The sequence below is a fragment of the Solenopsis invicta genome, chromosome 5 (genome assembly GCF_016802725.1).
Source record: "Solenopsis invicta isolate M01_SB chromosome 5, UNIL_Sinv_3.0, whole genome shotgun sequence".
Classification (NCBI taxonomy): Eukaryota; Metazoa; Arthropoda; class Insecta; order Hymenoptera; family Formicidae; genus Solenopsis; species Solenopsis invicta.
Window position 1 is genome coordinate 8,703,310 of NC_052668.1, and position 14,787 is coordinate 8,718,096.

The 14,787-nt window shown below is 32.7% G+C and overlaps 1 long non-coding RNA gene across 2 annotated transcripts; it reads left to right on the forward strand.

Moving 5' to 3' along the window:
• The first annotated feature begins 7,399 nt into the window (after nucleotides 1-7,399).
• Nucleotides 7,400-14,242, forward strand: LOC113003888. Of its 2 annotated transcripts, none has more exons than XR_005574773.1 (3): nucleotides 7,400-7,804; nucleotides 7,913-8,187; nucleotides 12,802-14,242. It is a non-coding gene; the product is annotated as an uncharacterized LOC113003888 (long non-coding RNA). The 2 variants fall into 2 exon arrangements; XR_005574774.1 differs by lacking the exon at nucleotides 12,802-14,242 and adding an exon at nucleotides 8,848-9,105.
• The last annotated feature ends 545 nt before the right edge of the window (nucleotides 14,243-14,787 follow it).

The window sequence follows — 14,787 nt, forward strand, 5'->3', positions numbered from 1 at the left end:
TGTTCAAATATGTCAGGGAAAAGGTCTGGTTGTTGCGATCGAGGTCCGTAGTAAGCATCTGTACCTTTTACGTTTCTTTTACGTTTTTTTTGTTTTCCATCTATTTTGCGAGATTCTCTGGTTCGATCTGTTTTTATTTGACGTCGCTTTTCCATATTCTCGATAATAGAAGGAACACAGTAATTTACATTTTTATGTAATTCTGTGAAAACTTGTTGCATGTTATATTGAATAACAGCTGCCGCAATTCTCGCAATGTAAGAACCTCGCGCACCATAAAAAACGCGTTTTCCGCCAATTTCTGCACAGGCTATTGAGTGAAATAGTTCTGCATGATTGTTTGTCAGATTGAGCAATAGACTATCGGAATGAACACTTAAATATGTAATTGCATTCATTATTTTCGGATAAAGATCGTACACTTTCAAATACGGAACATAATTTGTTTCCGTATTTGTATCAGCGACATCTTCGCATGTATGATCACGTTCCTTCGCATGTATGATCACATCGCTTATGTTCGCCAAAGATATAGCTAGGAACGTTCAATATATCTTCCCATAATTCCTTAGACAAATAATGCTGAGGTTGTTTCTGTTGTCTTCTATATTCAATTATTCGTTTTATTTCTTTTTTAATTTTTGAAAAATTTTTGTTTACAATATTTCGTATTTTCATAAATTCTCGATTTCGACGATACTTTGGTTCCGTCGTCTCTGAGATTTTTTTCAGTTTTTGGTCTAGATTTTGAAACATATGATTACTACGTTCGGTTTTTCCTACTATTATCCCTTGTTCTTTATATGGATTATTATCTAGGATGGCTTGATAAACACTGCTATCACCATCGGCAATGAGTGTTTTAAATATTAATCCATACAGTGGAATACCAACAAGGAAACACAGGGAAGTGTTCGCCTCAGATTAAAACGAGTTTTTAATATGTTGTAGTACAGATAAAAATAAGAGACACGTATTTTTTTATACGTCCCCATACGCACTTTAAGGGGGTGAAACACCCCTTTGAAGAAAATCGATTTTTTTCTTTCGAAGCGCATGCCGTCGAAACTATAAGAGATAGAAAAAAAATGTTTTAAATGAAAGTCGAATGGCTCAAAGAGTAATTTATAACAGCGGGAAAAAAAAATTTTTTTTAAATTCTTTTTAATACTTTCTCCCATCATTTACCTATTTTTTTTTTAATTTTTATTTTTTTTATAAGCAAAATAAAGCTTATTTTATTACGAATTCAACGGTATATGATAAAGTTACGATACAACATTCCCATTTTCCAAAAATAATTAAAAACCTCTCTGTACGCACGGTACGCACACCCGTCCGCACTCTGCGCTACGGAAGTGACTCCCTCTGATTTCGACGTGCCTTTAATATGTTGTACAAATTAAAATAAGGAACACGTATTTTTTACACGTGTCCTAATACACTTTTAAGGGTGAAACACCCCTTTGAAGAAAATCGGGTTTTTTCTTTTGAAGCGTGTATCGTCGAAACTATAAGAGATAAAGAAAAATGTTCTCAATGAAAGTTGAATGCATGTTTTTTTCGCATAAGATGACAAAAACATTTAGAGGACAGTCTGTGTCTAACATGAAAACGCAGACATTGAGAAAAACATTTACTACAAAATAAAACTACACTACACTAAAGAATTACGGTGATGTAAGACATTAATTTCTTGTTTAGAAAATAATATGTAATTAATATAAGTTAAACATTTATTTACTGGTCTACATGATTCAACTAGAATATTTGTTCTCTTTAACATTTTATAAATAAGAACACTTGGATTACAAAAAATTATTACTCACACATTCCATACCTTCACTATCTAACGTCAGCTCATCAACTAACAACAAGAGAACTAACATAAAACTAATTAAAAAATTAGTTAAAAATTTCATCTTTTATACTGCATTTATACAATTCAATTAATGCGTTTATTAAATTCGATTAGTGTAGAAATATGCATAACCACGCTACTGGCGCGTGCACTTTGGGTCATTTCCTTACATACGTAACTCTTGAATCTATACATGTCAATACTGCCGAGACGTAAACATTCTATTTCAAGATAAGAAATTTTGTTCTCTTGTTGAACATTTAGTTCTCTTGTTGTTAGTTGATGAGCTGGCGTTAGATAGTGAAGGTATGGAATGTGTGAGTAATAATTTTTTGTAATCCAAGTCTCCTTATTTATAAAATGTTGAAGAGAACAAATATTCTAGTTGAATCATGTAGACCAGTAAATAAATGTTTAACTTATATTAATTACATATTATTTTCTAAACAAGAAATTAATGTCTTACAACACTGTAATTCTTTAGTGTATTGTCGTTTTATTTTGTAGCAAATGTTTTTCTCAATGTCTGCGTTTTCACGTTAGACACAAACTGTCCTCGAAATGTTTTTGTCATCTTATGCGATAAAAACATGCATTCAACTTTCATTGAAAACATTTTTCTTTATCTCTTATAGTTTTGACGATACACGCTTCGAAAGAAAAAACCCGATTTTCTTTAAAGAGGTGTTTTACCCTTAAAAGTGTATTAGGACACGTGTAAAAAATACGTGTCCCTTATTTTAATCTGTACAACATATTAAAGGCACGTCGAAATCGAAGGGAGTCACTTCCGTAGCGCACGAACGCGCGGACGGGTGCGCGTACCGTGCGTATAGAGAGATTTTTAATTATTTTTGGAAAATGGGAATGTTGTATCGTAACTTTATCATATACCGTTGAATTCGTAATAAAATAAGCTTTATTTTGCTTATAAAAAAAATAAAAATTTTGAAAACAATAGGTAAGTGGTGGAAGAAAGTATTAAAAAAAATTTTAAAAAAAATTTTTTTTCCGCTGTTATAAATTACTCTTCGAACCATTCAACTTTTGTTTAAAACATTTTTTTCTATCTCTTATAGTTTCGACGGCATACGCTTCGAAAGAAAAAAACCGATTTTCTTCAAAGGGGTGTTTCACCCCCTTAGAGTGCGTATGGGCACGTATAAAAAAATACGTGTCTCTTATTTTTATCTGTATTACAACATATTAAAAACTCGTTTTAATCTGAGGCGGACACTTCCCTGTGTTTCCTTGTAAGTTTAAATCCTTCTACAAGTGTTTCACATTCCATACGTGTAGAGCTTGCATTGCGGTCAAAATTTTTATAGCATTTATGGACTTTTGACACCATTTTTTTCTGCTATATGACATACTGTACAAAATTTATTACGAATGCCAACGAAAAGAACTTTACTTGTGCGATAACCGATAATAGCACCAACTCCAGACAGTGAATCATAGGCAGTGCCATATGATCTCTTCGCCCAGCTGCCGTCCGCTACAACGGTTATGTACGGATTGTCATTGATTACTTCGTTTTTCTCTAGAGCGATTTGCTTTTTGAAATCGGCTACCTCTTTCATCTTTTCAGCAGCTGTTTTTACAAATTCATCAAGTACTATTTCTTGATGTTGAATATATGTTTTTTTCGGACATACACGGCACATTTGCAGTTGCAAACATCTCTTCCATTTGAGCATAACCAATGCCAGTGGTGATAGTTCTAGCTGCGATAGCCGTATTGATATCCAAACTTTTATCATCTGTAGGGTGTAACCAAATGCTTGCCTCATAATGACACATATCACACATATAAAAAAACTGCATTTTAAACCCATAGCGACGAGTATTTACGAGTCTCCAATCTTTAAATGCACTCAATTCTTCGCGCATGATCATCAACAACTCGATGCAGTTCTTTATGAAAAAAAGAAATATTAAAAATACGATCACCTTCAGGCTCATGCTGTTCGATACGATCAGTATCTACAAGGCCTGTGTTTTCGATGACAAGAGTATTGTCATCTTCGTATTTTTGTACATTTTGATACTTACTATCACTTATTGGAAGTGGCAACTTCGAGCACAGTGTATCTTCAATCCTGACCTCCAAATCTATTAAGTCAGGCAATAAGTTTATAGAGTCCTGACCACTGAGAGATTTGTCGCCAGTATCTTTAGATATCTCTATGCTTTCTTCACGAGACAATGCGTTAAGCATCTGCCTCTTGCAAAAAATTTTGATATTAATAAAACGTTATGTAAAAAATGGTTTTGTTAAAAATTACAAGTAAGACATATTTATTGCACTAATGTTATTACTCTGAAATATTTGCTGTTAATTTAAGTTTTAAATACCCTTTGCTTATTGTATTATTAAAAATAAACTACATATAAAGTTAATAAGAATTATAAATGATACTACGATTGTATTTTGTTTTAACCAGTCCACGCTAAACGCCTCTGACAATTAATTTAAAATAGTCAGCTCATGGTAAACGCCTCTGGTAGTACATAAAAAATAGTCAGTCCACGCTAAACGCCCTTGACAATTAATTAAAAGTAGCCAGCTCACGGTAAACGCCTCTGGTAGGACATAAAAAATTATCAGTCTACGATAAACGCCCCTGACATTTTATTCTAATTAGTCTACTATGAACTATAAACCTGTGGTACTAAGTACTGTAAAAACAATATTGTTTATTTTTATATCATCATGTAAATAAGCAAAGGTCCGCAATCTAATATTTCAGAGTATTATTATGTTAAATCAATAATATTCAACAAATATATATTGTTATTACGCGTGAAGCAAATCAGTCATCTGTCAGAATTTTAAAAATTTTACACATTAACAGGAAATACAATTTTATGCCAAAAAATTTTATTTTTATTGCAAAATTACTTGACGTATAAACAATTAAAAATTTGATTAGTATTTTGTACAAAATTTGGTAACTCTGTTGCTGATAATGTAAGCTCAATCTTTTTTTAAATTTTTGCAGGAAAAGTTCTTGTTCATGACAAAAATACAAGTTTTCTTACAACTTAGAAAAGTTTCTGAAGTGTTTTGTCCTCTTTTTCTGTAAAAAATTATTTGAGTACTCGATGCATAGAAAATCGTTCGACTATCAGCACGACGCGCATCGCGCAACGCTTCGTTATTATTAATGCAAAACAGGCAACAGTGGTAAAAGATTTAGTAAAGTTTTTAAATTGCTCATAGCTAACAATAAGTAACTTGTAAATTTTGCGTTATTTTATTTGTAAATTACTTCAATCAATTAACAAAATAGGTATATCAGTACCAAGTATCAAACATTATAAATATGCAACAAAACACGTTTAACATTAAAAATATTATTTATAAAGCAAATATTATCGCATAATTTTGCGTGTAACAATCTGATCCCAGCATGAAATAATTTTGCATTTTATCGTATTTTTTAAAACAAATAAGAGAAAAAGTATAAAATTTTAAAGTATCTTCAATGGTCACGGTCTTTTAAAAACGATATTTTAATTTCTTTTTTCTATTCTTATACTCTGTGGAACAAAAATTAAAAACTATTATTTTAAACTAATAGCACTTTTATTGATGGTGTCCCTCGACTCGGGCGCCTCTCACTACTTCTTGCATCCTCCTCGTTTGACCGTAGATCGAGAGAGACAACGTGATGCTAATTTTGATGTTCTCCGCGCTAGCACGTTATGCGAGCAGTATACGAGATACCACTTTATTTAGTCGCGCACTGTTTTAATTTTTAATTGCACAAAGAAATTTATTCGGATACGAGGATCGTTTGAAAAATAATGTAAATAGAATTACAATTCTTAATAATTTAATAAAATTATGTCATCACGGCAATATAGAGTCAATTTATGGGACTATTACTTTATGTTGAGACATAATTTTAATTACATAATTAATGAAACTCGTAAATTTTTTTATACAATTACTTTTTAAAATAATCTGTATTAAAAAATAATTTTAATTTAAGAAATTTATAGAAATATTAACGTTATCTGGCAAGCCAGTTTACTTTGTAACTGGCGTAAAACAATATTTTGAGAATGGACTCCGATGAACGTCAGATTCTGATTTTTCTTAAATTTCTTACAATCATTTGTAACGTCAAAATATGAAGAAGTCTGTCACTTTTCAGAGAATTGTTTTACGCTAATCACAGAGTAAAGAAGCTTATCATAGATAATATTAACATTTCTATAAATTTCTCAAATTAAAATTATTTTTTAATACAGATTATTTTAAAAAGTAATTGTGTAAAAAAATTTACGAGTTTCATTAATTATATAATTAAAATTATGTCTCAACCTAAAGTAACAGTCCCATGAATTGACGCTATATTGCCGTGATGACATAATTTTAATAAATTATTAAAAACCGTAATTCTATTTACATTATTTTTCAGACAAATCTTTGTAACCGAAAAAATTTCTCTATGTAATTAAAAATTGAAACAGCGCGCAACCAAATGGTATCCCGTTAGTATACCGCTCGCTTAGCGCAGAGCAGAAACACCGAATTTGCCCATACCTTCCCGTCGTATATGCTTTCTTTCTCGATCCAACATCAAGCAACCGAGAATGCACGATCATAACGCCCCCCCACTACTTTCTGCCCGCTCCCCGATCTTTGCTGCGCTGCTTGGAGACCATATATGTAATACTCCTATATTGCAAGTCAAGCTGAAACGCTGACGCAAACATCACGGGTCAGACATATATCAACCTCTCACTTCCACAGTTCGTGTACTACGAGCCAAACGCGCATGCGCGCGTGTTATGAATGAGAGTTGAACTTATAATTTTCTAACCTCTCAGTCTCACACGAAACAATTGCACCCACGAGTGAAAGAAAATAAATAAAAATGCAATCTTGTTATGTATGTGGAAGATTTGCATCAAAGACCAAAAAGATTTCTTTACACAAATAAATAAATTGACAAATAATAATAAAAAATAATCAAGTATACGATCCCAGATAGCACAAAATATTTATCAAATATTTACTAAATATTTATAATATTTATTTTAATATTTTATAAACATTTATCAAAACATTTAATAAATGTTTTTATGGCCGTAGATTAGACCGATCATAAATATTTATCATAAATGTTTCAAAAATATTTATGATTTATGATAATTATGTTGAAAATGTTTGAAATATCCGCATAAATATTATATTACGCCATATAATCCCAATGAGTAAAACAATATTTCTATATTTTAAAAAACAATTTTTGCAAAAAAATTCTATTCTTAGGAATTTTTTTCGGAAATTCCGAAGCGGTCACCCATCCAAGTCGCGACCAATATTTTAAAACATATTTTAATAATACTTTTGATAAAGATTTTTATAACTTTTTTCCGTCATATATATATATACTATATATATATATATATATAAAATATGTATAAAATATATATATAAAATATGTATAAAATATTTCTATAACATTTATAAAAAATATTTATGATAAATATTTATTAATATTTATCATAAATATTGTGTGCTATCTGGGATAGCTTACAAATTAATAAAAATTAAATTTTCAGATTTCTGAAAAATCCAGAAATATGTAAAAAATGAGTTGAAAATTGCGGATTGCAGGAGAGAGATGATGTATCCCATTTGTTTCTTTGCTCATTTCATTTTAAAGTACCTCGGAATTTAATTGTACAAGAAAAATGGAAACTATCTCTTGGTATTATACCCAACTTGGATATTACTGATGTCTCAACAACAAATGTAACAACTTTACCAGAAATATCTTTAAAATCATCCACCAATATTATTATCAAATGTGCTAAAAGATAGTACTAATATACCAAAATCAATTGAAACATCTTTAAATATATCTGATGATATAAATTGTGATTGTGATGTTCCATCAACATCAAAGGTTTCTTATTCAAGTAAGTTAAATGTAAATTATATAAAAAGAAATAAAAATAAATATTCTAATTGCAAAATAATACGAATGTTTTTGTAATAATGCTTTTGTAATAATAAATATTTTATAGATTCTGAAGAGGACTGCTATTCTCCTCCAAAGAAACGCTTTTTTGCAGAACTTAGATATATATCAGAAATCAATAGCTTTGATGTTAGTATACCGAGAAAAGCAAGGAGAGTAATTAAATTTATGAAAACAGAGGACGAAAAGAAACGCAAACAAATAAAATCTTTACAAGACCAAAATAGAAGGCTTGTAATGCGAATTGCTACATTACAGGATTTAATGTCTCATTTAAAAGAATCAAGTTTAATTTCTGATGATGCTGGAGATCATTTAATGGTAGAGTATATGTTAAAATAATAATAATACATATTTTTTGTAGAGAAAAGATGGAGGTACATTTGAACAATCCTTACATTTTGACATTATATATTCTATATACCATAATTAATAAGTTTACTAAAATATACCAAAATCAATGCCATTAGTGTTTATTAATATCAATAATGTCTTATTAGGTAACTAATTCCTGAATCAACACATTTTTCATGGCATGCTACAATATCAAAATTTAAAGGATGTTTAAATGTACTCAATGTTCAAATGTGCTCTTCTCTTCCCTATATATTTATACATGCCCAACATGATCTTCAAAATATTGAAATTATTACAGTATATTTTATATATTAATGGAAATTTAGATATACAATTTAGATATATGAATTTAGATGTACAATTAATTATATATAATTTATATACAATCAACATTTTACACAAATCATATTATATACACAATTATATTTATATACTTTTTATTATATAATTATCACGAATTAAGTAAATCAATGTATTAATTATATAATTTATATACAATTATACATAATACAAAATTAAACAAATTGTATTATGTATTGATTAAATTTAATTTAAAAAAATGAAATAAGATATATACAATGCTGAGTCAAATATATGCTTATTTTTATTTTTTATTCCTTTTAGAATATATTACTATAAACTGTGAAGGCAATAGTAACAAGAAAATTGAAGAAAGGTGGTAGTTATTCTCCTGAAATACGTAGTTTTGCCTTAACGTTGCACTTCTATTCACCCAAAGCATGTAATTATGTACGAAAAACGTGGAATAACTTATTACTAAATCCTTCGACGATACGGAATTGGTATCGTGTAGTCCAGTGCTCGGAATTAGTGGCACATTTCGAGCCGATTTCCGAGGCGACGCCTACTGTCTCCCCTCGAGCCCCTCACTCCGCTCGCGGGCCGACAGCCGAGCTGCCGGCCGCGCGTCAAATGTTGTGGCTCAGGAGCGTAGAGCGTCCCTTGTAAAAGAAATAGCCTAGGGCCTAGAACCTAGAAATAATTATTATTTTTATAAATAATTATATAAAAATTTAATATTAATGTATGTAATATATACATACAATATAAATAATTATATAAAAATTTAATATTATTGTATGTAATATATACATACAATATAATATACATATATTATAATAATATATTTCCAAAATATATAATTAAAAAATTAAAATTTGAAATTAAAATCTAACCAATAGCTTTCCACATTACCCATGAGGTACTATTGCGAATGCGTTTTTTTTTTGCTAAACCACATTTTACATTATCTTACAATTAGTTATTTTTTTAGTGGATTAGGCCTACTGGGGAAACCACTTAAAAAAAAAACGCATTCGCAATAGTACCTCATGGGTAATGTGGAAAGCTATTGTTTAGATTTTAATTTCAAATTTTAAGTTTTTAATTATATATTTTGGAAATATATTATTATAATATATGTATATTATATTGTATGTATATATTACATACAATAATATTAAATTTTTTTATAATTATTTATATTGTATGTATATATTACATACATTAATATTAAATTTTTATATAATTATTTATAAAAATAATAATTATTTCTAGGTTCTAGGCCCTAGGCTATTTCTTTTACAAGGGACGCTCTACGCTCCTGAGCCACAACATTTGACGCGCGGCCAGCAGCTCGGCTGTTGGCCCGCGAGCGGAGTGAGGGGCTCGAGGGGAGACAGTAGGCGTCGCCTCGGAAATCGGCTCGAAATGTGCCACTAATTCCGAGCACTGGTGTAGTCAATGGATCTCCTGGTTTCACGAATGAAGCATTAAATGCTATTGCTTTGCATAATAATAATAATAATAATTCTAAACCTTTTATTATTAACTTACAATTAGTTATAGATGAAATGGCAACAAGAGAAGAGATGATTTTTGATAAAGAAAAATTTCATAGTGGTATTGATTTTGGTACGTTAGAAAATGAAGAAGATAATCCAAAGAAATCTGCTTTTACAGCTAAAAATGCTTTAGTGTTAATGGCAGTATCTCTAAATGATAGTTGGAAATTCCCAATTGGATATTTTTTAATAAGATTCTTAAATGGCCCAGAACGCTCGAATCTGTTATCTGTTGCATTCACACAATTACATAAAATAAATTGTAAGATTTTTGTTATTACTTTTGATGGTGCTTCAAGTAACATCAGCATGTGTACTGCTTTGGGTACAAATTTTACATATGGAAGTGATTTTAAACCATATTTTACAAATCCTGTAACACCAGAAAAATGTTATGTGTTTTTCGACTTTTGTCATACGATCAAATTAGCGAGAAATGCTATAGGAGATAAAAAGATTTTACAAACATCAAATAGTAAAAAAATTGAATGGAGTCATATAGTTAACCTTCACAAATTGCAAGAAAAAGAAGGTTTAAAAGCTGCTAACAAACTTAGTAGCAAACATATAAATTTTCAAAATAATAAAATGAATGTTAAATTAGCAATAGAAACTTTAAGTAAAAATGTATATACATCATTCATGTTTTTGTTAATGTTACCAGATTCTACAATAAAACGTCAATTTGCTTATTGCAAAGCAACTGCAGAATTCTGTTTGATAACATGGGTGATATATTAAATTGCAAAAACAAATTTTCCCGGCATAATTTTAACAAACCATTAACTTTCGAAAATTATACACAATTGCAAACACATGCTAAGAATTTTGAAAACTATATTAATACATTACAGGATGAAACAGGTACTCCCATATTAAAAACTAACAGAAAAACTAGGTTTCTTGGACTAATTATATGTTTAAGAAATATTTTTCCTTTTTTTGATTGTTTAAAATCTTGAGGAATGACATATTTATTAACATATAAATTGTCTCAAGATTTTCTTGAGACGTTTTTTAGTGCTATACAAAGTTCTGGTGGTTTTAATAATAACCCGAATGCTTTGTAACTGAAAAGTGCATACAAACGTCTATTAAGGCGATGCTGGAGATACCGACTGAACACTATTATTTTTAATTTCAGTAAACTTTTTATTGAATTCACAGAATGATAAATCCTTCTCTACAATTAAAGTATTGATAAAAACATAATACGCTGGCTACAATTTGACACGAAAAACGGAAAGAAGTTGCAAAACTATGTGCTTCTGTAGTAGTATCGTGACAATATATATTGCGTATAAAAGTTCTAGACTTTGTACCTACAAAATAACCATCCAGCGTACTGTGAATTACACGTAAGATTGTTAGTGTGCTTTCAAAACGATCCTAGAAGCTTTAGTATAAAAGATATTTCCAATCAAAAATATCGTGTTTATGTGTGCGTGCAGAATCGATGTGAGAATCGGTGAAGAGTGAGACTGAGTGAGACAGAGCACTAGTTCCTCGATGTTGCATTAGAGGCGCTAAAGTCAAAAGAACAAGGAAAGATGAGTGCGTTTGACAAAGAGCGCTAGCCTATTCCCCTTACTCTTTGCCTCACGCGCGACCCACAGTTTCTAGAAGAAAAATCTGAAGTACCGACGTCGAGTGAGTTTCACCGTCAGTCCAGCATCGCCTTAATCAGGCATGAATTGAAAGAGTTTGATAACGGCAATTGTATTTCTGATAGTTTAGAAATTTTTGTATCATCAAATTCAAAAATGTTTATGTGTCCTAGCAAATGAAAAAATAGAAAATTCTGATGAGGAAACACTCATTTTCGAGCATGATTATATAAACACATTTTGGCAGCTCACACCATATATAGATAATATAGTACAATATATAGCAGGATATATTTGTAATAAATTATATAAAATTATAACTTGTGATTTTTGTAAAAATCAATTATTGGGTAATAAAATGCCTTTGTTATCAGAACTAAAAAATAGAAGGCCATATTTAAAACCATCTGATGATGTATACAGGATTTGTAAAATTGTCAGAAACAACTATCCGGCAATATACAAATGAATTGCAAAAAAATAAAATTAAACAATTTTTAACAATTACTATATATCGTAGATTATTATCTCCATTTTCTAGTGATGCTATGCAAAATTATATATTATCTCAAGATGTACTTGACAATCATAGAACACAATTGTGTAAACATTTAATATCATTATACATAAACGTAAGACTGTTTCATAAAGCCAAAAATATGTCTATCAAAAATAATTTTATTCGTCAAAAATATACAAAACTTATTTTATTTAGTCATCAATAGTTTTTATGTATTATGTTTACAAATGTTTATAATTTTAGTATTATGTAAAAGTATATAGTTTTAGTATTATGTTATTACTAGTTTTAGTATTATTATAGTTTTAATATTATATACAGATGTATATTATATAAAAATCTTCTTTTTGTTTTGTTTTTATGTCACTTATATTTTTTATTTCTGTTTTATAGCAAATTATTTTATATAATTTACATTTTTGTTTTATAGCATAAGAAAGACAATAAAAATAAATATTAACTGATCATATTGTTTCTTCTCTTAACAGATAATTTTTAAATCTTATTATTAAATACAGCTTTTTAAGTCTGCAGTGGATTTCCTACTACAAATGCTTTGAAGCATTTTTCTTCTTCTTTCTTTCAGTAAAAACAGAAAGAGAAGAAAGATTTGTAGCGTCAAGTCAACTCCACTAAACCGGTTACGCCAGCATATGCGTATAACGTTCGTAGTACATGATTACCTATATATATTGTATGTCTATCTCACTTTCTTGGCGTCGCTACCGCCTATTGTGAGGATACGCCACTAGCATTATAGGAGTATTACATATGTGCTAGAGACACGTACGTGAACGGGTTCGCGTATGTGCGGCAGTCCAGCGCCAGCGCCGAGGGACACCATTTCTGCCGGTGCGACTACAGTCAGAATATGTTTTCCAAATGATTACTGAAGGCTTGCGCAAGCTCCGAATTTCTTACTCCCAACATTTCAAAACATTTTACGATAAGGAAGAAAAAACTTAGAATGTCATCTTTAAAAGGCAGTGACGATTAAAAACACTCGATAATTTTATGTTTTATCTGTTTCAATAAGTACGATAGAATGCAAAATTATTTTATACCGGAATCAGTCTGTTACACGCAAGATTATGCAATAATCTTTAATGATTTTTTTTGTATGTTATGCATTGTTATACATAATTATACTTATAATGTTTGATATTTGGTAATTTTATGTTCCTACTATTTCGTTAATTAAAAACCGCAAATTTAAAAACAAGTTAGAAAACGCAAAATTTATAAGTTGCTAATGCTAGTATAATAGCTATTTAGCAAAAGGAAAATTGCAAATCTTCCCGCGCCGCCGGGTAGTAATCGCCCGCCGTGTTGAGAATCGACAGGCTTTTCACACATAAATATCTTAAAATATTTTTTCTCGGAAACAACAATCTTCAAATTTTTGTTTACGCTGTAGAAGAACTGAAAGTAAATATAAATAATTTTTTAACATTTTCGATTCCTTTTTTTTTTTATAACGGAGAGGAAATGCGTTATCGCATACCCCAGGCCCCGGGGGGGAGGCCTGGTAGTTATGTGGGGCTCTTCCCCGCTGACAACGTGTCGACGGAGACATACCCACTGAAACCTCTCCGAGTGTCCTGCCCTGGTCCGTGACTGGGGGGCTCCGGGAACGCGTGCAGCATACTTTCGGAGCCCCCCGGACCCGGTCGGCCTGAGCCGACTCAGCACGCCAGGTGCGCCCAACATGGTCGCACCCGGCAGGGCTTGTGGGCCTGATCCGCCCTAGGTCGGGGGAGGGGGACACCATCCCCCCCGGCCTCTTCCTCTGCTGTTTCGGGGGTAAAGCCCGGGGTATCCGACCCCGCCGTAACCCCGGGCCTCTTCGCGCCGCACTGACGGTGGCGCGGTCCTCCCTACTACCTTGGGGGAGGAGAGAGAAGATCCTTCCCTCTCCCCCCGCCCGGCGAGGTAGTGGGGGGAGCGACTCCGCGTTATACCGCAGGGTCGCCCCCCCCCCCCAGACCGTCAGGTCAGATCTGCCTCGCCGGGCTTACCACCGATGTGAGGGGCCCTCCTCCCGCGGCTGCGCGTCCCAAAGGCGGGGCCGGCAGCCGCTGGGGAGGAGGGTCGCCCTCTCTCTATGTTAGCGCCGTCGCTCTCCTCCCTCCTCTTACCCAATTGTGGGGAGGGAGGGGGCGACGGCAACTGATCGCCCGCACCCCCGCCGCCTGTTGGCAGACGAGACACTACGGCCCGAAGGGCGGAGGGCGGGCCTTCTTCTTCGTGGCGGTCGGGGGGGAGCCAAGGTGGGTCATGGCCCCCGTCCCCGCCGCCCCTGTCGTCGTTGTTATCGCCGGGGGGCATGCGTCCCCCCGGCCTCCTTCCCCTAATAGTCTCGGCCTCTTCCTTCTGCCGCATTACTTGCTCCCAGAAGGAGACCGCGACCCAGGCGCTCTCCCTGCGGACCATCTGGCTGATGATGGCCCGCAGGGAGAGATCGTCTCCGATCACTCTTCTCAGGACTCCGCGCAGCTCATCCCACGCTGGGCAGTATTCCAGCGTGTGCTGCGCGGAGTCCCTTTTGGCGTCGCAATGGTGGCACCGCGTC